This window comes from Ambystoma mexicanum, chromosome 6p (genome assembly GCF_040938575.1).
Source record: "Ambystoma mexicanum isolate Mex_15411 chromosome 6p, UKY_AmexF1_1, whole genome shotgun sequence".
Taxonomy (NCBI): Eukaryota; Metazoa; Chordata; class Amphibia; order Caudata; family Ambystomatidae; genus Ambystoma; species Ambystoma mexicanum.
In genome coordinates, this window is record NC_090935.1 from 1,257,909,672 (window position 1) to 1,257,931,654 (window position 21,983).

Genomic DNA, 21,983 nt, shown 5'->3' on the forward strand with positions numbered 1-21,983 from the left:
TTTTCACCACTTAGCAAGCCCCGCCCACCTGGTGCCTTCCTGTTTGCCGTTCCTTTTCCCTACTTAAGGAGCCCTCCAGCCTCTTTTCCTTTGCAGATGGGTAGCAGGTGCAAGTGGATCTAGGTCACCTGGCCTAAGCCCCGCCCACCTGGTGCCTTCCTGTTTGCCACTCCTTTTCACCACTTAACAAGCCCTGCCCACCTGGTGCCTTCCTGTTTGCTGCTCTTTTTCACCACTTAGCAAGCCCTGCCCACCTGGTGCCTTCCTGTTTGCTGCTCCTTTTCCCTACTTAAGATGCCCTCCAGCCTCTTTTCCTTTGCAGATGGGTAGCAGGTGCAAGTGTATCTAGGTCACCTGACCTAAGCCCCGCCCACCTGGTGCCTTCCTTCCTGCCGCTCTTTTTCACCACTTAGCAAGCCCCGCCCACCTGGTGCCTTCCTGTTTGCCACTCTTTTTCCCTACTTAAGGAGCCCTCCAGTCTCTTTTCCGTTGCAGATGGGGAGCAGGTGCAAGTGGATCTAGTTCACCTGGCCTGAGCCCCGCCCACCTGGTGCCTTCCTGTTTGCCGCTCTTTTTCACCACTTAGCAAGCCCCACCCACCTGGTGCCTTCCTGTTTGCTGCTCCTTTTCACCACTTAGCAAGCCCCGCCCACCTGGTTCCTTCCTGTTTGCTGCTCTTTTTCACCACTTAGCAAGCCCCGCCCACCTGGTGCCTTCCTGTTGCTCCTTTTCACCACTTAGCAAGCCCCGCCCACCTGGTGCCTTCCTGTTTGCTGCTCCTTTTCACCACTTAGCAAGCCCCGCCCTCCTGGTGCCTTCCTGTTTGCTGCTCTTTTTCATCACTTAGCAAGCCGCGCCCACCTGGTGCCTTCCTGTTTGCTGCTCCTTTTTTCCTACTTACGGAGCTCTCCAGCCTCTTTTCATTTGCAGTTGGGTAGCAGGTGCAAGTGGATCTAGGTCACCTGGCTTAAACCCCGCCCACCTGGTGCCTTCCTGTTTGCTGCTCTTTTTTACCACTTAGCAAGCCCCGCCCACCTGGTGCCTTCCTGTTTGCCGCTCCTTTTCACCGCTTAGCAAGCCCTGCCCATCGGGTGCCTTCCTGTTTGCCGCTCTTTTTCACCACTTAGCAAGCACCACACACCTTCTTAGCCCTGCCTCTTCTTCCTGCTCTTAACTATTAGATCAAGGGCGTCCTCCCTCCCCTTACTGGTTCCCCCCCCCCCAGCACTATCTGAAATGTCTTCAGGCCTAATATGATAGTTGCTTGTTTTGTTCATCCCCTACCTTTCTGCACCCCTCTCCTTCACCTCTTGTTTATTTTTCCGGCTCTACCAGAAATGTCATGAGGCCTAGTACGGTAGTCGCCTGTCTGTTTCCATTTCCTTCCCACTCTCCCCCTCCCTTCCTTATCTATGTCTTAGCTCTTGCACTATCTGAAATGTCGTCAGGCCGAGTACGATAGTTAATTTCACATCCTTACTGTTCATGGCTTGTAAGAATGTCATTGTTTTTTCCCTTGTTCCCTCCCTTGCCTTGAAGCGCTTTGAAACACATTCTGTATAGGCGCTATATAAACTATCATATCATATCACCTATTATTAAGGTGCGACCTTTTAAGCAGTGCATATGTAATAAGGTTACTGCAGCTCTGCTGGCACAGAGATGACCTGGAAGGCCCTGTTGGTTGATTTAAATAATTCAGTTTCCCTTTCTGTACTGTACGCCTTTAGGAGCGTTAGCTTAATTTTGAGGTGAGAGTGGGCAGAGTGTGTTTTGTTACAGCCTAACATTGCTTAACCCAGGGGATTGCTACTTCTCCTTCGGTTCACCACAGACTAGCCCCATTCATTGAGATGGGGAAGCGTTCGGGTTCGCCCAAGGATTTAGAAATCACAAGGATGAGATTCACTAGTCTCCACACATCATTAATGCATTGCAAAATCAGTTCTTTGTCTTTAGGAATGCTATATTGTATTGTAATTGGTTTTTTATATAGCGCTCTTTCCCCACTTGTGTGGCCTCAATGCGCTTCAATGTGGTTGGAAATTCTAGGGAGTTTAGCTTAGGAGATGCATGTGTGCATGTTGCCGTTCTAGGACTTGGGTGGCTGGCAAGGCTTGACTAAGCTGCCCAAGAGAGGTCAGGCACACGGGTGGGTGCTGTTGAGGGTTAGCGATAGACTGCTATATATGATATATGTGTAGTGTGTATGTCGTGTGACTACCTGCTGGTGTTTGAATCAGAAGTACAATGGAATGTGTGAGCTGTATGTTTCGTGTGTTCCAACAGGTTGACTGGGTTACTGAACGTGGTGAGTAACGTGAAAGGTCACGTACATATTGGTTGATGGATTTTTGACCCTTGCAGAATCACTTGAATGTGTTCGCTTGCCAGCCAGGGGCGCGTCTTCACAGTAAAGTCGTGTTGTCTTCAAGCTCTATCTTCTAACACTTGTCTGTCAAACATCCTAAACAATAGTGCTAAAGTCCAGGGAAACGCCTCCTGCATGAATTCTCAATGTATGTTCTGAAGGCATTTTATTTCGAGTCATTTAACTTAATTGAGAAAGCAGCATACTCTTAGCCTAAAAGCACATTGACTTTAACCCACTTGCTCCCCCTGCTGTCAATATGGCGCCACTTCATTTGATAAAATAACGGTTTCCACTAGGATTTGTTAGCAAATACAATTACAATGCATGTTTACACAATTCACTGGACCCTATTACATCTGGGGCACTATTAAGATGCACGGCATGCCATTTGAGCCGTTACATAAATAGTAGCCAACATAAATATAATGCAGTTCTCATTGTAACGTGATTCTGTAATATGAATACCTTTAGAAGGGTAGCCTGTTAAGCGTACAGCAGGAAGGATATCGAGTGAAGGGGTGCAGAGTGTTACATGCAGTGGATACAGGTTAGGGCATGAAAAGCAGTCCCTGTGTTGCTCACAGGGGTTCAGCAGATTATCGGTCAAGGAGATGTTCTTTGAAGAACATCACATTTAAATTTAATTATTTTTGTATTTTACCACATTTATTAATTGTGTCTAGGTGTGAACATGAAGAGAAAGCTGCACGTGCGACCTGCCTGCCAACAAGAGGCTAAATCCGAGCAGAAGAACTTTCAGAAGAAATGAGCCTAATGAAAGGCCAGAAAGTTATTTGGACTGCAGAGCAGGATTTTACAAGTGGGCCTGACTTAGCTGGGCGCAACCACACCTCCTCCATCCCCCGCATGGTTGAAAAAGCATCTTTAGGTCGGGTATCCGTCGGGGCTCCCAGACCTGAGGAAAGCTGACGATTGACCATACTACGTTCCCCATAAAATCTCCCTGGAATGCATTTTTAGAATAACTTCATCGTTAGTTTCAGACATTGTTTTGAGGTACTCTGAAGAGAAAATATGATCAAGAGAATCATCGATTTATTTTAACAGAACTGAGAGTTTGGAACCTGCATTTGGCTATTTTGACTTGATTTCGTTTTTCTCTTTTAATATTTCTTTTTTAGTCGACGTTTTCACTAATTAATTAATGATGTCATGCAACACGTCTTTTAAATTGATTTTGCTCTTTTTCATACCAGCTACAAAAACTATATGGTAGGGTGAAGGTACAGTAAACCCCAGACAAGTCTCTCAATTTGGTAGAATTGGTGAGCAGCCAGGCTTAAGCTTTCTGGAGGTGATGCAGGCTGGTTCTTAAGTACAGTGTTTCCCCCAAGCCACCACAAAGGAATGTGGGCCAAGCCCCCCAAATATTGTTTTGGGACTGGTTTCGGCACCCTTCCATTTCCTATCCCAACTAAAGCACTGCTGCAGGTGTTCAAGTGCAGACCGTTCGTCATAGAGAGGCCTGAAACAGTAAATCTTCAGTTTAAATATGGGCTTCAAGATCGCATTACGGTTTTGGTCAGAAGTACATACGCTCCTAAACGCTGCTTATGGCTCACATTTGCTCACTGCATAGACTGGGGCTAGCCCATGAAGGCTTTTTAACACAACACAGAACTGTGAAGATCAGGTGACTCATTCTGGCAGCAACAGTAGGGGGCAACAGGATGGCATGATTGAATTTTCTTTCTCAAAGATAAGACAAACAGCAGTGATCTGGATGAGATCTAGTGAGTAGGATGGTAGCCCAATCTACAAACCATTCTTATATTGTTGAGGAGGCCAGGCTTAGAAGCCACAAGGATCTGCACATTATATCACTAGGTGACCTTAATTTACAATTTGAGCTAATTGAAGTAATGACCTAAATTATGGAAGACATAGATGCCACCTGGGCAATCCCTGACTTATCCTCCATTACACCAAAACGCCCGAACAGGTATGGCTTGGAGAGAGCAGGTGTTTGGTGCAACCTGGAATTGAAGGTCTGTAAAGGCAGACCTGAGGTAGATAAACCAGCAAATTCCACATACATAGCTGGCATAAATACAGGGGTGTTGCTAGGTCTGGTAAAGACCTGGGGCTACGCTAATGTCAGAGCTGTCAGGACTGGGGGTTAACTTGGCTTTTTGGCTGTAGCTCCTGAGATTCTATCCGGGGCTACAACCAAAAGACCAGGCGCTATAGCCCCCTTAGTAGCAACGCCTCTGCATAAATAGTTCCCATACTGATTACAATCTAATTGAAACTCGCGGCTGGTTCTATACTAGAGACTTTTAAGATAATTCCCTGTACAGTAAGTGATCATTGATCTCAATAATTTGAATTCTTGATCCCCTTTACCAATGGGATCGATCCCACGTGCAATGTAAGATCAGATGATATAAGATGACATGGTAGCACTAGACACATTCTGAAGTGGGAATCAACCACAGATCACCTGCACTGTACAATCGTATCCTTCCTTTTTGGGAGACTATCTTATCACTCATGGACATCTCCTTGTGTGAGATATTGGATTTATACACAGGCATCATAGAGGGAACGCTTCCCTTGGTAACTAAACCATGAAAAAAGGCCTTGTCATTGGTATGACAAAGGTTGCCATTTGGCAAAATCAAAATGTATTCCTTATGTCAAGAGCACAGTAGCCTACAATAGGGTCACAGTGGCCCCTATTAAGACAGGACTAAAAGGAAGAAGTGCAGATAAAAAAAGACATCTTTTGAGGGGGAAAAAGGTGGAACAGTCTGCTTAGGGCAGCCAATGTAAAGACTCCAGGTCATTCTGGAGAATATGACTAAATGTGATATATGTCACCATAATAAACGTGGTTTCATCATTGATAAGGGTGATTGGTTCAATTTCTTTAGTCTCGTGTATGAAGAGAAACATCTGCAGTTGATCAACAACACCCTTACTGTACTATCATTGTTAGACAGTCCACCAGAAGACACCTTGGTGTTTACTCTGGATGAACCTCAGGATGCACTATATACCCAAAAGATGGGCAAAGTACAGGGTCCTGAAAAGATACCCTTTGATGGCTTCAAAAGTGAAATAACCATTTGGGCACCTGTGTCATTAAAATGTAACATTCAAGCAGCTTCTGGCTTGGTGCCTAATCCCTGGACAAAGACTGAAATAATACCAGTGTACAAAAAGGCGATAGAAATGAGTTGAAAAACAACAGTCCTATCTACTTACTTGATGTGGTAGGCACAATTTATACCAGAGTATTGTTGGGTCGTCTACTAACCTGGATCAACGTATGTAATGCTATTGATAATCGCCAGGCTGGTTTCCAACCAGGCCTTAGCACAGTCGACTTATGCTTTAGATACTATCTACTGCTTGTGATAAATCTGATGAGGCCCTCACTCCTGTCCTGGAGGTATCCTCTTCTCATGTGGCAAGGGGACGGCAGGCGATACCTGATCCTGACCCTGGGGTTGGCTATGCGAAGGAGGATCACATTAGGAGAGGCGACCCTCAGAGGGATGGACAGGCATCATCAGATGAGACATGGTATCCCCTTTCCGTTTAGAAAGTCCCCCTTCATTCCCCATGTCTATATGACATATTGTGAATAGCCTGCAAAAGCTTCGGACAGAACTTGTAAAAAAGTCACCTTGTAAACAGCATGTACTGAGACGAAGAAGAGGACTGCCCTGAGAGAGAGTGTGAACCATAATGTGCAGTCTAGTGTTGTGAAGAATATGATTGGTCCAAGACATTTCCCAGCCCAGAGGTGGGAGTTTAAATCAGTTGCTGCAGCAAAATGGAGAGAGCTTCCTTTTCCAAGAGTCGACATGGAAACAGATGAAAATGCAGATTGCAGTACAGAACAAAAGGTGTCCTAATCCAGGAGTGTACCCCGAAGGCAGGCAAGTGGAGGCATTGGGAAAGGGAGCCAACCCAAGCCCCCCTGACAGTCTGGCAGAATTGGACACAGAGGGAATCAAGAGCCATGGCGCAGAGCACTACCAGCGAGAGGAGACATGCATAAGCACGCACCAAACCGGCTGTGCAGTGATACAGTGCCGTTTGACAGCGGAATCACTAAACAAAGAAGAAGGAAGGCGCAGTGGGAACTGGAGACCAGGACAGGCTTCATTCCGATGCAAGGAACAAGAACGTGCTGTGACGCTGACTGGGGAAAGCTGCTCGAGCCCAGCAAATACTGAGAGGCGTATCTAAATACACACGATTGGAGTGATAGAGCATGTATGTTGTTGGTGAACACAGAGGGAAGAATGGGATGCCAAAACTGAGGCAAACAGACCCTAAAAGAGTGAATTGGTTGCAGAGAGGGTGGAAGAGATTAATCCTCATTGGAATCAGTCACATCTTCATAGACCGAGTACTTTGCTGTGAAGTACCTTGGGGTAGACCCATACCCCCTTGCACTGATTGAGAAAGACAGATTGAAACCCAATGACCTGGCAGGAGAGTATACCAGGCAAATTATAAATCTTGGATTCACACCCATAAAGAACTGTTCAAACAAACCTGCCAGGAGAGTATATCAGGTGCTTTGCAAGTCTGGGACCTGCACCCATGTTGTGTTGTCTTGGAAAGAGAATCCCAAGGAAGACCCATGCCCTTATGATTTGAACTGTATTGCATGTGATAAAAATCCTGGGAAAGGGAGTCATTTCCTCTGGAATGGATTGCAACGCCAAGAGGGAGCAGATATCCTCTTGGGATATAACGAACTTGGTTATTCTTTTGAACTTTTGTTTTTTTCCTGGAAAGAAACCTGGGGAAAGGGTAATTCCCTGAACTGTGAACTTTATCTTTTGTTGAACTTTTACATTTGCACACTTTCAAAGCCAAATACAATACCCATAACACCTTAGAGTTCCTTTTTATGCCAATCACTATGAGTCCTCTGTGTCCGAGTCTCATTCCTGGTACTTCGCATACTGCAAAAGTGTGTTATCGTTAGGAAGATCAATCTTTATATTTGTTCATGGATTTAAAAGCGGCCTTCGAAGGTGTCCCCCACAGTAGACTCTAGGAGAGACTGGTAACCATCGAAACACCTCTGTCACTGGTAAAATTGATTATCGCATTGTATAGTAGCTACTGTCAGGTGGTCACTTGCTGGAGACCTGACTGAAACATTTACCATTCAGAAGGGAGTCCGCCAGGGGTGCATCCTCGTATTGACATTGTTCTGCCTATTTATAAACCCTCTCTTTTAATTAATGCATAGGACAAAGGTTGATTTGCCTGTGCTAGGTGACAATAGGATTCCCATTCTTTAATTTGCAGATGACACCATTTTAATATCAAGGACGTCCCTTGGTTTCTATAAGCAGTGTGATCTCTTTCACAATTTCTGCCAGATGAAGGGATTAGAAATCAATATGTCTAAATGTAAGAATATGCTCTTCCATCCTCCTAGGAACAAAATGCCAAGGATACATATGTCCCATTGGAGGGTCTATTCTCCATCAGGTGGAAGAGTATGACTTTCTGGGCATCAGATTTAATAGCAAGTGCTCTTGGGGTAGCCAGACAGAAAAAGCTGAAGCAACGCTTGATAGGCCAGTTAATGCCATCATTAAAATTACTGGAGCTCCTGGTAACGGGGGCATTCTTCCATCTTTACAAGCTTACCACGCCAAGGCAATGTCAGAATCCATGTATGTTGCCAAATTATGGATTATAATAAAAAAAACAAGTTATCCACAATAGATAATGTATTTCTTAAAACGCTCTTATGTCTACCGAAGAGGACTCCTAATACTTAATTGGAACTCAATTGGAATAACATCTCCCAACATCAATTTGTGATGCTGGAAATGCCTAAAGGAGCGACAGTGCCTTCCAGATCATTTATGTGTGTGTGTTTTCTCTGTTTTCTTCCACTGAGGTCCCGCATGGACCTCTGGCAGTGCAGCTCTTCATGTTTTCCTTTTGGTGAACAGCAGGAAGGCACGATGGCCACTATGGCCTCTTGTTTTCTATGGGCTTTTACCTTGTTTCCCAAATTCCTAGGAAGCCCTGACTCTGTCCCTTCCTCCTGACTGTCTGTTGGGTGGAAATTCCATATATGTCTCTGGGGCTGCCTCCTGTCAGTGTGACTGGAGCCTTCCTAGGTGTTCTGGGTACACACTAGGGGTGGCACCTGTGTGAATTGAGTGTGAAGTTAACTCACAATTTGTGTTATGGGTGTATGTTTTCTGTGTGTGGCACAATGACTGAGACAGCCCTGACTGAAACCGACATGAATGCAGTGTAGTGTGCTGAAAGGCTGGGTGCTTACCCCAATCCACATTCTTTGTTATGGACGCCTGGTTAGGGTGAATGGCCTGAATGCCTGTGCGTCTGATTGGCTGTCTGCCTGCATGAATGACCTTCTGCGTAATTGGTTGACTGAACCTGGCTCAGCCTGAGTGAATGGGAAACAAATGTGTATAACAGGACCTCTTAATCACCAATTTGTTCAGAAGCTGAAGTCGAAACTGAAGCAAGAAGAAGCTGTTCCTTGAAGTCTGCTGCTGCTTTTCTTCAAGTAATCCAAAAGCTGTCATGTTCTCCCAATCATTGATCCATGGAGGACCTGCAAAGGACACCTCTCCCCGAGCTACGAGGGACTACTGTGCAACCTGCTACGCTTCATACGAAGTGCCCTGGAAGCCAGTCCTGTGTGCATGGCATCCGGAGAAGAGGTCTTCGTGAGTCCTGAACAGTAGTGCCTGGACATCTCAAGTCGAAGAAGTCCATTGGTGTCACCCATAGTCCAAAGGTGCATTTCGTGACCGTATGAAGCTGTTGCTGTCTACCACCCAGAAGAGGGGGTACTCTGCATAATGCTGCTGGACACTCAGAGCTGCAAAAGTTCCAAACTGCCTAAGAACATTTCACAGGACATCGTTGCCATCACATACCACTTTTTCCCAACAGAGTACAGAGTTGCTGAATGCAGAGGAATGTCCGCTGGTGGGTTTCCCGCCACCAGAAGTTAACAAAGATGTCCCGAGGGTCCAGACTTGGTGAGGGTCCGAGGTCCACTCCAGTAGTCGAGTCCAAATCACCAGATGCTATCCAGAGGTCCATGATGTGGCTGCAACAACGAAGAACCGAATGTCAGACAATCGTGTAAATCTGAAACCCAACACCAAAAGGGACCTATGCAACCGTCGCCACCAGAAGTCATCGAAGGGTCACAGGGGTCTTACTCTCTTCTACCAAGCCTTTAAGGAGCCCACAAAAAGTTTAATCTTTCCAGGACTTCTACAGTCAGAGACATCGTCAACCAAAGGAGAGCACAGTCGAAAAGCAAAAATTGCTGCACTTTAGAAAGACTTTGGTTCAATTTTTCTTCTTGGACTCAGCATCCCAAAGAAACCTTCTTCCAAGGGCGGTCAATCCTTGGAGGGAATTGTCGAGTGAAACCGAGAAACTCTGCCACTTCGCCTGTCAATGCACCTAAGGTACTGTCAAGAGAAAGAGCATCTTCTAGCCTCAGGAGTTGTCCAGGGGTCAGAGATTTGTCTTGGATCCTGTTCCCCCTGTGGCACTCAGGTACGTTGGGGTGGTAGAACCTTTCAAAAGAAAGTACAAGGTTATTGAACATTATTGTACTGGGCTGTAAAAGACAAGATAAGTTACTCCCTAACCTTTCCATTACAGGTTGCCCAGGTGGCGGGATCCTCACAAAAAATTGTGTATCTAGTCTAAAGAAAGCATTCTGCCACTGTTTACAACTAACCTGCCTTTCTTCTCTAATTTGTGCTGTTACACCTCACTTAAGAATTCACATGCCTATTTAAAACTGTCTGCAGTTGATGCATTCATTACTGAATTTAAGTATTGTGTGGTATCACATAGAGTGTATATATTTGTCATTCTTTGAATAGTATCTCTAGAGTACAAAGTGTTATTATTTATATGTATATGTTTGGGTTGTAACCTTATTTTATATAAAGAAGCTGTGTTATCACCTAACATAGTGTGTGGACATTCCTTTGTGGGAGCTTGGGGGAAACACTGTACTTAAGAACCAGCCTGCATCACCTCCTGAAAGCTTAAGCCTAGCTGCTCAGCAATTCTACCAAATTGAGAGTCTTGCCTGGGGTTTACTGTCCCTTCACGCTACCATATAGGGGGCAGACGTACAGGTACCACCCTCTAGTCTTTACACTATTTCTCAAGGCTCTATTATTTTGGGTTAGAATCTGTCTTCCCCTTCCTTACTCTAATTTCATGATGGTTTAATTAACGTTTGGAACGAGCAGGGTGGATTGTCATTGCCTTGGTCTAGCCGCATGAAACCGATTTTGATGGGATTGAAACGTTTATTTCTGGGGCTCAATCCCTCTATGGTTACCGGCCACACTAAATACTTTATTAAATCAACAATAAGGGAGTTCACTCAAGAATTAGTCTAGCGTGATTGCCTACGATCTGACCTCTTACGTTCTTAATGGCCATCCAAGCATCAGCCTGGATTTGAGTCCTACCTGAACATTATTAAACCACATTTTGCAAGATCTTTGTATATATGTGTTAGGCTAGCTACGTTAGCCTTTGGCTGTGTAAAAACCAATTAGAATGAGTTTTCATGGAAATTGTCCATCGTCTATTAATCTGACTGTCTTTTTACCATTTTCCGGTTTTTAGCCCTCTATTTAAAAATGTAGCAGCTGTTTATTGAATCCCCTTAATAAAATGCTTCAGTGTTATCTGCATTAGCAATGCCTTAAATCTGTGTAGATCCACTCTTGAGCCATGGCCAATTACATCTGCAGAACATGGCTACAAAGGGCTAAATGTTGTAATGCTGTTAATCTTTGTAGATCCCAAGATTGTTATGAGTTTTTACATATAGGAACATCCCACAAAGTAAAATATAAGTTTCTATAATGCGCACGTGCTAATGTTTAGTACATTATTTATAGATTGTATTGTCTTTTTATTTGCTGGCCGATTTTATTGTTTTACTGTGTGGACTGCTTTAATGACATTTGTCGAAATAAAACTTCTATTGATTGATTGATTACATTCCAATCCATATTTGATGAGAGACCCCATCATAGTGTTGTGTGAGTAAGTTGGAGCATAAAGTAAGATACAGAGCAGCTGTCGAAATTTGAAAACATCATACATACCAAACATCAAAAATTCACCAAAACTTCCAACGACTGCCCAAGAGTACTCCCTATGGTAGCCGCCCTCCAATTGATGTCTCTGCTAAGCATTAACCCAGAGAAACGTATTCTGCGTTTGGATCACAATTGGCCATTTCTTAAATGCCAGTGCTTATCTCCTTTCACTGTAAGGTGTGTTTAAAATATGTTTTCCAATCGCCCGCCCCACCCTAAGAAACTATACAGCAAGGCAGTTGTTCTTTCTTCTTGAGCGGGCTATTTGCTGCTGTCTAGGACACGCGGCACTATGAACATATCCTTGTGCGTACCTTTGTATAGAGATGTCTGTTATTTGGTGTCAATCTTGGTCTTTTAGAACTGAAAAGACATGTTCTGTCTATTAATATAGTTTTCATTGATATATTACCTGTCAAGGGCTGCCCATTCTCCTGCACCTCACCTGCTTCCCACCTTCTATTTTAATCCAAGGGGAAGGTGGGTTTCTCGCAGCAAAATCATAAAACATTTGCATTTCCTTAAGTAAAAAACAGTCTTGTTATGCTGTTGAGGATCAATATACAACTAGCCAGTGTCAGAAAGATTCGTCTTTCTTCTTGAAAATAAGACCCCATTAAGCCGTCCACCAATAGATGTATATTATTTGGGCCGAACGAGGATCTGGTGATCTTGTCTAAACCGATGTGGAGCAGGTTTTTCAAGGTGCCGCTAATCACTAAGAAGACGATATTGAAACTGTAGGCAAGTGTGTGAATGAACTTCTCACTCTTTCCATTTATGAACATGCAACATACCAACGCAGGTGTGACTCCGATAGCTTTGACTCGCCCCACACTATGAAGACCACTGCTTTAATGGCATCTGGTCTCCCCCTTGTAGGACATGGTCAGATCCTTCACCTCCTCTCGCTCCATATTCGCCAACTCCTTCCCTCCCTCTCCACACTCTGACTGTGGTACTTTGGAGCTGGCATTGTATTGTCTGCTATTGGTTATTAACATTACTGCTCTGATATAGCCTTACTACTCTGCTGCTTGTACGTGACATGTAGTCTCTATTACATTTTAGTGCAATTCCCTTTTACCTTCTATCAAATAAGTGTACAACAAAAAAGCTTCTTTATAACAAAAAAGTCGGTTTCATATATACCAATCTTGACCCTTATTTGACATTTTATTTTCACTGGCCCAAGGCTCTGCCTATCCACCTTCCTTCCATAGTGTCAATGCCGCTGTCTCTTATGTTGAGCTCCCACACTAGCGATCAACAAATGACCAATTGCAGGGGTCACCCGTCAACCACAATGTTCTGGATGACTACAATCCTACTGCAGATCCTTGCATGAGTGAGACCAGACGTTCACCTGTGTAGTACTTGCCATCAGCATTTGAAAGATTGTCCAATGTACAATACACCCTTTGCCCCGATATGAAACATGTTGTCTCTGTGAGTAACAACTGGGTAATTTATTTATTTTTTCCATCTCAGATAGACCTGAAGAAAGTCTCCAATCTTCTCAGCGTGTGGCACTAGACAGGAACAACACTATGCACGTGCATGGTTTTGTTGGAGCCAAGTGCCTGGTGAGGTATGAGGCTGTGCTAACATACATCGTAGCTTTACCTGCATCATGCATACAGCATTGATTGCAATGTACTTTAGATGACGATCTCTTAAATAGGACCATTCTTGAGAACTTGGATTTACTACCACCTCCACCAATGCCTTCTTAAATATTAATATTCCTTTTAAGTTATTTCTTTTATTCAGGGTTGCTTTTGATTTCCCCAAATTGAACAAATTCATAACTACTACACGCAAAACACCAGTTTTAAGTTCCTACTCAACACAGTTCCAGAGCCTTGCCTGTCGTGTGACATGTGAGGGTACGCTAACGCTAATCTTTATGCTGGAGCAGTATTTACCCTCGTGGCAAAGTACAAGGAAGGTTGGAGTTCAGTGTTACCACATTGAACTGGCAGTGGTTTGAATCCTCTTGACAACCAACTCCGCTTCCTATTTCCAAATCCACTAACAGTTGTACTTTTTCATTACAATACAGAAATAAAATACCACACTGTTTTTTTTTTTATTTTGTTGATTTTCCCTGACTGTTGCAGTGACTGTCTAAGTCACCCAAGTCATCATGTCTAGAGGCTCACCAGAAATGTGACTGACTCTCAAAGCCCATTTGCATTAATGGCTTGATATCTAATTACTACCAAGGCCGGGACTATCCTGGGGCCCAACAACAGTACAATATACAGTATCGTTCATGTGAATTTTGGGATTGTGAGTTCGGGGTGGCGAGGGGAGCTAGGTGCAATGACAGCAACTCCCAAGACTTTATTTTAATTTCTTTCATTTGAATTTTGGGTTGGGATGCAGTGGGTTGAGGGCTCATCAATAATATCCATATGGTAACCGCACTGCACATGAAGGAGTGGCAATGGCGCAGCCAGTGCTGGAAAGGTTCAGGTAATCCGGCCATGAATCAAAATCACAGGCCGCTATCTCTGCTGATCTGCTTTCCAGCATCATGCCTTGCACAATACATCGACGTCTGTGGTATGTAGTAGTACAGATGTGGGCCTCTCCGCTGATAACGCTTAATTTGTAGGCTTTGCAAACTAGGTATGAGGTAGAAGGAGCAAATCTGAGATGCTCAGGGCATCTCCTAATTTGTAACAGTGCAACTCTTTGTGAATCCATTGTAATTATTTGCCACAGTGTCTGCAAGACATTTCTATACGTGCATGAAAGTGGAACCTTTTGTGCAAAACTACTGATAGACACTGGGAAACATGAAGAAGTATTCACAGTGCTTTTCTAATCTACTAGTGACCGAATCAGCCATCATGATGGACCCAAAGTCCGAAATGCATCTGCTAAAGGTTCTGCCACACGGGCAATGGTGAAAGGACAACACCAACACAGACACTGTTTAAGAAAATGGATCTTCCAGGATTTATCTTTTCATTAATGTATTGAAATTGCAGTAGTATTTAATAGTAGGTCGTCACCAATACTGGTGGGGTTCCATCAGTTTCTGTAGGTATTTTATTTCTGAAGCAGTGCAATTCAGGTTTTTGGCATACATAAAAACCAATTAAGAAAAATACACTTGACTAGGTTTGAAATTAAGAGTGATGCTCATTCAACACGGTTGTTGCCTTTTGTGAATACTGACATTAGTCTTGGGATGCAAGGCTCACTGCATCGCAAGGCTCCCCTCACTGCACTTGCACGTCTGAATGTCACAAGGCCTAGTAGGACCACAATTGTATATTGATTGTTTTTTGCGTTACCTTTTACTCCTCTTGTTACCTCCCCACTTGCCTTGTGGCTCCTGGAAACACCATTGTGTTGTATAGGCGCCTAACACATACTCAATACAATAAGACAGATTTGAGATCCAGTGAAGGCTGATGGTGCAGATAAGTGTATCCTCTGGCAGCTAGTTATGACACACATTCATTCTGTGGGGCAGCTCCCACACCCAGCTGGATAACAATGACCAGTCTCTGGTCCCCCCTCATGATAGCCCAAGGACAAGGGAAGATGCCTCTTAAAAAATAGCTTTGTTCACTACTAGTAGAGAGTATAATGTATAACGCCCCACTTTATTGTAAGTGCTCACTAATACTGATCACTAGTGCCATGCGGTCCTGATGTCTGAGTAGCCATTTGCTATTAAAAGCCCTATTAATGAATAGCCTTTGTAATGAGTAGTTGGGTCATGGTCATCACGATACATTGTGAAGGTGACTTTTTATACTTTTTTATGAATGTTCTATTATACAGTCCTTTTGAAGACTGACTGCCTGTACCTAAAGCTGTTCAGCACACCCTTTAGTGAAAATCATGTTGTATTATAACGTGTTAAGATATGACATAAGGCACAACACTTATGCAGTCTCTTCTCGCTTGCTCCGCATACACATGTGTAAGATCAATTTGTTTATGTTATGAAAATACAGTGCCCACCTATGAGGTGTACCAAACTGTTTTATTCGTTCAACTACCAATAGGAGACACGTTAATTCTGTCGACTGCTCCAGGGCAGAAGCTATTATTAGCCAATGCCCTGATTCTGCAACTCGATGACTCAGTGTCTCCCGTGAACATAATAATACTGCAGGTGTGTGGCCTTACTCTTTTCTGTCTAATGGTGTTAGGAGTGGGGGAGCTTCACTGTGCACGTGTGTTTAGTCATGTTTAATAATGGTACCCGGGATGATCTTTTTCATTTCCTGTCTGCCTCTGAGCTGCACATTTCAATGGGCAGGGTGGGTGCAAGCTGTGATTTGAAACATCTCACAACCTGCAGGTAGCTTCTTCAACACATGCTTTTCGGCTTCGGTATGGGTAGACATATAGTATGCCCACATATAGTCTAGTCATATTTAACAATGTCAATTGGTGTGACTTTTCTTTCCATTTTCCAACAGTCCTAGGTCTACCTCCTCCCCAGCTTCTTGCCATGCACAGACAGCACAAGCTTATTTTAATGATATTTGGCAGGGATTAATTCATAAACATATTCTGTAAGTTCATCTCTAAAAAGGAATGCATTATTCTATACGTCCTTATTTACCTGTGGGAATTCAGCCTGGAAGGTGGGGTGGTGTTGCAAGATTGCCATAGTCAGATCATTTGGGTACGGTGTCAATGAGAGAATGTGGGTGTTGTGGTGATTGGTGAAGGAGTGTATATATTACAAGTTTACCTTTGCCACATGCTCCAGTTACACCTCCTCCGCCTCGCATGTGTAGATTGTAAAAAGGCACAAACCTGAACTAGCTGAAAATTAGCCTTCTCAGCACAAACCAATATTTGCTTCTCCTTCTCCTTCCCCCACGTGATGGTGTCATCCGCTGGCTTCTTCGGTACTTCTTGGTCGGGCACCTGGCATTTCTCCAAACAATGGTTAATTTTTCTGTCTGCAGTGCCGCCATGTTACTGCAGGGGTACAGTTGCGACAGTGGATTCACACACCTCAGGCGCGGCATTCCATAGAACTCTTCAGGGTCAGAGTGACAGGGAGGAAAACTGGGTGCACAGAGGTTCTGTTCAAAAACACTTTGAAGAAGCTAGTACTGAGGAGAAGATGGGTTAAATGGTGAAATGCCCACTGCAGCATTTCCCAAGAAAGCATGATACCAATCGACCGTCTAAGCCCCTTACTGCCCTGTACCTGTTCTACTGGCAGCATGGCTTTCAAAAAAACATGTACTGTGCAATAAGCCAGTAATTAAAAGTGGATATTTGTCAATTCGGCATAAACACAATACACCCTTACTTTTATATGAGCCTCATTGTCTCTGTGAGCAGTCTCTGGGTAATGTACTGTTGTGTACAGTACTGTAGTTAGAGATGCCCTACACCAGACTGGCATCGGCCTGATTGTGGAGATACTGTACAGTATAGTCATTAATGACAAATACTGTACCGCGTTGTGGGGTGAAATATACCCCGGGATGGCAGAAATAAAAGGCCAGGGAAGAAATTATGTCTGATATAAGGCATATGGAACCCAAATCAAAAGGAAAGAAAGTGGGCCTAAAAATCCAAAAATGATAAAATGTGAGCAATGCATTTCATGAAGGGAAAGAAAGACAAGTGGCAATGATGTTTTGACAGATCCATGAAGAGCTGCACCCACACATATGAAATAGCAGTGCACAGTATCTTCAATGGGATGCCAGAATTGGGCTCCCAGCAGCTGTAGTGAAACGGAGCATTTTACATGTAAATTAAATAAAAGAAGGTTATTATCGTTTTTTCCTCATCTAAATTAACACTATGCTCAGCAAAATGCTTGCCAGACTTTCAAAGTGTGAACATTGTTTCTGCCTATCACACGCTCATCCACATGGACAATTTCAAAGCAATACGCAGATATTTTTGAAACTGTGTGCCTTTTGAGATGTCATTTAAAATGCATTTATGTACGAATGTACAGGCTGTTTGCTGCAGGGTACAGCCATCAAGTGCACTTCCTTAAAAATACAACCAGAAATACTTTTGAGATCAAAAATGCTGTGAAGACCAGATAAAGTCATGTCTGTTCTGCAGTACTTGTGAGCTCCAGGTCACTTAAAAAGTGCATTAGTGTGGCCATTAGACATTGAAGGGGGGGGGGGGTGAAATCTAAACACAGATCTCTCTGCTTACATCACATGGACCTAAAAAGAAGAAGTGAAACTTAAAAAAAGGTGGGGAAGCAAATGAGCAGTGAAACTGGGCATTGATTTAAAATGGGAGAAGCACATTTTATTGCATAAAATGGACAGTTTACATCGCACACCAATCATTCCAGGCTTTTGTTAAAGGTTACAGTCAACCCCTTCTAACCACATTAAAATGATTTTGGTGGGATAATCACAGCTAAAGTTATTAATGAAAATGTGATTTGAAAGTTGATAAAAGCATGCCAATCATAATTAATATGATGCCCGTAAAATGGCATATTTTTTTCACTAATATGGTTCCTGAGTTAATGAAGAAAAACTGTATCTCTGCACAGGAAGGCCGTGCAGACTCCAGACCAGTCTCATCTGATTCACTTTAAAATGTAGTTCTTATAAATATGTTTATACTTGTAAATATTTGGGAAATTAAGGGTACTTGCCATGTTGTGAGATTTGTGTGTTTTAAAGCAGACCGAGCCCAGCTGTCAAAGTGAGCTGATCAAGCTATATCCTCCCACAGCCAACCCAAAGCACTCCCCCACCCCCTTGTCCTATCAGCACACAGGTGGGGTGGGGGTAGTGAGAATCAACCAATCCCTTTCGCAAGAACCATGACAAATTTGTGATGTCATTTGCCCTATAAATAAGCCAGTCTGCAGGAGAGCTGGAGTTCTTCCACTAATTCTGAGATCCAACCCACTGCTGACATCTGACTAGAAACATCCCAGCAGAGAGGCCTATGTCTTGCATTGGAGACAGGCGCCAGGAGATATAGAAGCTGATTGGGGCCTCTTAGAGGAAAGAGAAGAGACCCTTGACTGACAACCTTGCTGTCCCAGCGGTGTGTTGTGATGCTCCCTGATGCCCAGTCCAGACCTCTCATGTAAGTAGAACTACCCCAAAGCCAAGATTGTGTAGGCACAGTATTCTTCCAGCATTGTGTTAGTGAGTTCTCAATTGAAAATATCCTGTCGGTGTAAATCCCTAGCATATTTATCAAAGTAAATAAATTAATTTCTGTATTAAATTCATGGGATCAGTATTGTTGACATTCGAAACCAAGTGTGTTTTGAACTGGTATAGATATAAAAAACTGCCAAAAGAATGTATCCCAAACCCTGCTTCCACGTGTGGCTGCAGGGGGTAAAAACAAAATTCCCCATTGATCCCCTTCATGTTAAATCAGAAGTGGGAAGACCAGTAGTGCCTGTGCATATGCAAGGTGCAAAAATAAATTGCCCCTGTGTACCCATTGTGCTCTGCAAAACGAATTTCCTATTTGCATTTTCTTTCTCACATTGCAACTGTGCTCAACCTCCCAAAATTGATTTTCCCATTGTGCTCTGCAAAACGAATTTCCCCTTGCAGTTTCTGTCTTACATTGCATCTGTGATTCCAACCCTAAACCAATTTTCATATTCTGTTCTGACCAAAACCCCAAAGCCCTGTGTGTTATTGTTAGGCGTAGCAAAACAAATTTCCATTGCTTTTCTTCCTTTTATATTGTTTGTGTAAGTAAGATCCCAAATCCGATTTTCTCATTGTTTTCCCACTCCCTGCCACTGCCTTCCATTGAACGGAATCAAGCCTAATTGAAGTTTGGAGGGTGAGGGTTGCTGGGAGAAAGCTTAACAAAATCTGCTATCACTGTGTCTGTTGAATTGTTCTTCGTCTGCTTTGGTCAGTGATTTAAAAGGAAACCATTGTGAGTGCTCTCTCTATGTTAGTGCCTTTACGGAATGTATTTTGTTTTTGTGTTGCCACAACATTGGTGGCGAATGTAATCCATATGTGATAGTTGGCTAAAGAAATGAGTTAATAAATATATTCTTAATGCACACCGGCTTAGTTCCTAGTCCATTGTGGTGCCGGGTATTTGTTGGGGATGTGTGTGAGACGGGTTAGAGGCCTTACCAAAAAGAACCTGAAAAAAATCAAAAGTGCTGTATTGTGCGACACAGTCATAATGGGGGAAGGAGCTCCCTGACTAGGGTGTGACTGTGTAATAAACCGAGACAGCGTACCCCCTTGCACGGTGTGCTATGCGCATCACAGGATGCTGTGAGGTTCTAATGAGTAAGCAGATACACATCCAATAAAATGCACTGCATAAAAAAAACAAGGAATAAATAAGAAATAAATATGTCGGGTGTAAAACATATTGGTATGTTAACCCACTCCAAAATAATGGTGTAGCGGATCTAAACCTGGGGCCCAGTTGATTTAGGAGTTATTAAGTTGATGAGGTGTTTGTTCAGTTGATGAAACGCACTTGAGGTTCGAAACTCGGTCCCCAATTTATCACGGGCACACCTCCTATGCGCTCAAACTCACAAGGACCACTGTTACAGATAGTGAGGGGCACCTCCATCTGCTTGCAAGGTCTGTGAATGCATTTGTGACATGGGTCAGCAAATGAAGCCTGTTGAATGACAAGGAGCCACCTAGTGGCAAAATGAGTAACAGCTTCTCAGAAGGACGTTGCCAACATATATCAGACCTAAAATAGTGTTGAGGTGTGTTGGGGAGATGGCTGATTCAGTTGATGATAAAGTGCAATATGCACAAATGTCGCTCTCATGTACAGTATCACAAGGACCATCTTGGGCATACTAAACTATGCGGTCCTTGTGCTGAAATAGTTGCATATTACATACACACAGGACCTGTTGTTATGATATTTTGCCTTGTGCTTCTGCCACTGTGCTGGCAGCAGTGGCAGGAGACTTACAATGAATAGAGAAGCAGGAGCTGGCTACCCCAGAACATGTGGAGCGAATGCACAAGAAGGAGGCAGATCAACTGGAGGAACCCCAAAGGATAAGACCTGGAGCATGGGAAGCCTCATTCTTCAGTACCCTCAGCCCAGCTTGACAGCAAAACCTCATATGCCAATGTCCCCTGAAAGGCTAGAGCCAATTATTCAGTCACTCCAACCCAACGGGGCCTATTTTTCATTTGACCTCAGTCTAGCAGTACCTAGTATTTTAGTAATATCAGACCAACAAGGTCTGATTTATCAGCCTCGCCCCTCCAATGAGATCTTATTTTCCAGTGCTAGTAGTCCAACAGGTAGTAGTACATCGTTTCACGTGAGCCCATCTTGCATGAGCTCATTTTTAATCACCTCTATATAATGATTAGATCTCACTCTTGTATAGTGCTTCATGAAAGCTTCCATCCGCTTCTGAGCACTGTGGTAATAGGTGTTATTATTAAGAAGTGTAACAACCTTAGAAGGATGAAGGTCTGAGTCCACCCAACTGGGTTTGGAACCTGTGATTGCAAGTCTTACACCAATCTGCGAATCATGTGCTTAGCCCGTTAAACTATGTTTATTCGAGGTTAATCTCATTTTTCTGAGACTGTGTGTATGGAAAAACGCACTTCAGTCTCTAAGCCAAAAACCTAAGATGATTAAGGAGTGAGGCCGGAGAAGCACGATATTTATTATTTTTATTTATTTTGCATTTTTAAAGCGCTCACACAGCCCAGGGGTATCGAGGCGCTGTTACAGGAGTTGTTTATCTTAGTTGCGTAGTTGTGTATTTATAACGCGCTTAAATAACCAAAGGTTCCTAAGCGTGGACCCGGGGATCGAACCTGTGTTGCTTTGTGTCATCTTGCTTCCAAGGCGAGCACGTTGCTGCTGAGCTATCCTCCTATTGTCAGAACCACCAATGTGTATCGTAGTAGAACAAACCATGTCCACTCTCTTTTACCTTTCACTATTCTTAGTTGACAAATTATAACCATATCGTTCAAAAACTATTTTATTTGGTAAGTCCCTTCTTATGGATGTTTATTTCAGTAAGGTATTCAGAATATGGTCTGCTAAGTCACCATATATCCTTTCTGTGTGAAAAATAACTATATTCAGAAGAAGGGTTCCCTTTTAGGGGACAAAATAATAAGTTGGCACCTGAAGTTCTAGGTTAAAATACTGAATTTAAACTAACAAGGGAGTAAATGGCGAGTTTTTTAAAATCGAATTTTCAAAACGTCTTTTCTTTTTTTGCACTTTTAAAATGTTAAAATGTGGGGGAGAACGCCCCCCACAGCCCCACCCTTATTGCCCCTGCCTTAATGTATTCACTTACCCAACCCCCAATATATTTTTGTGTAAAGAAATGCCATAAAAGTAAAACAATTAGATTTCAAAAAGTCTGCGTTTTCGGCCTCGTTGTTTTGTCATTCATTGTTTTGAGGGAATACTGATTTCCTACACATCATACTTTGTTTGCATGGTCATCAATGAGTACATGAAGC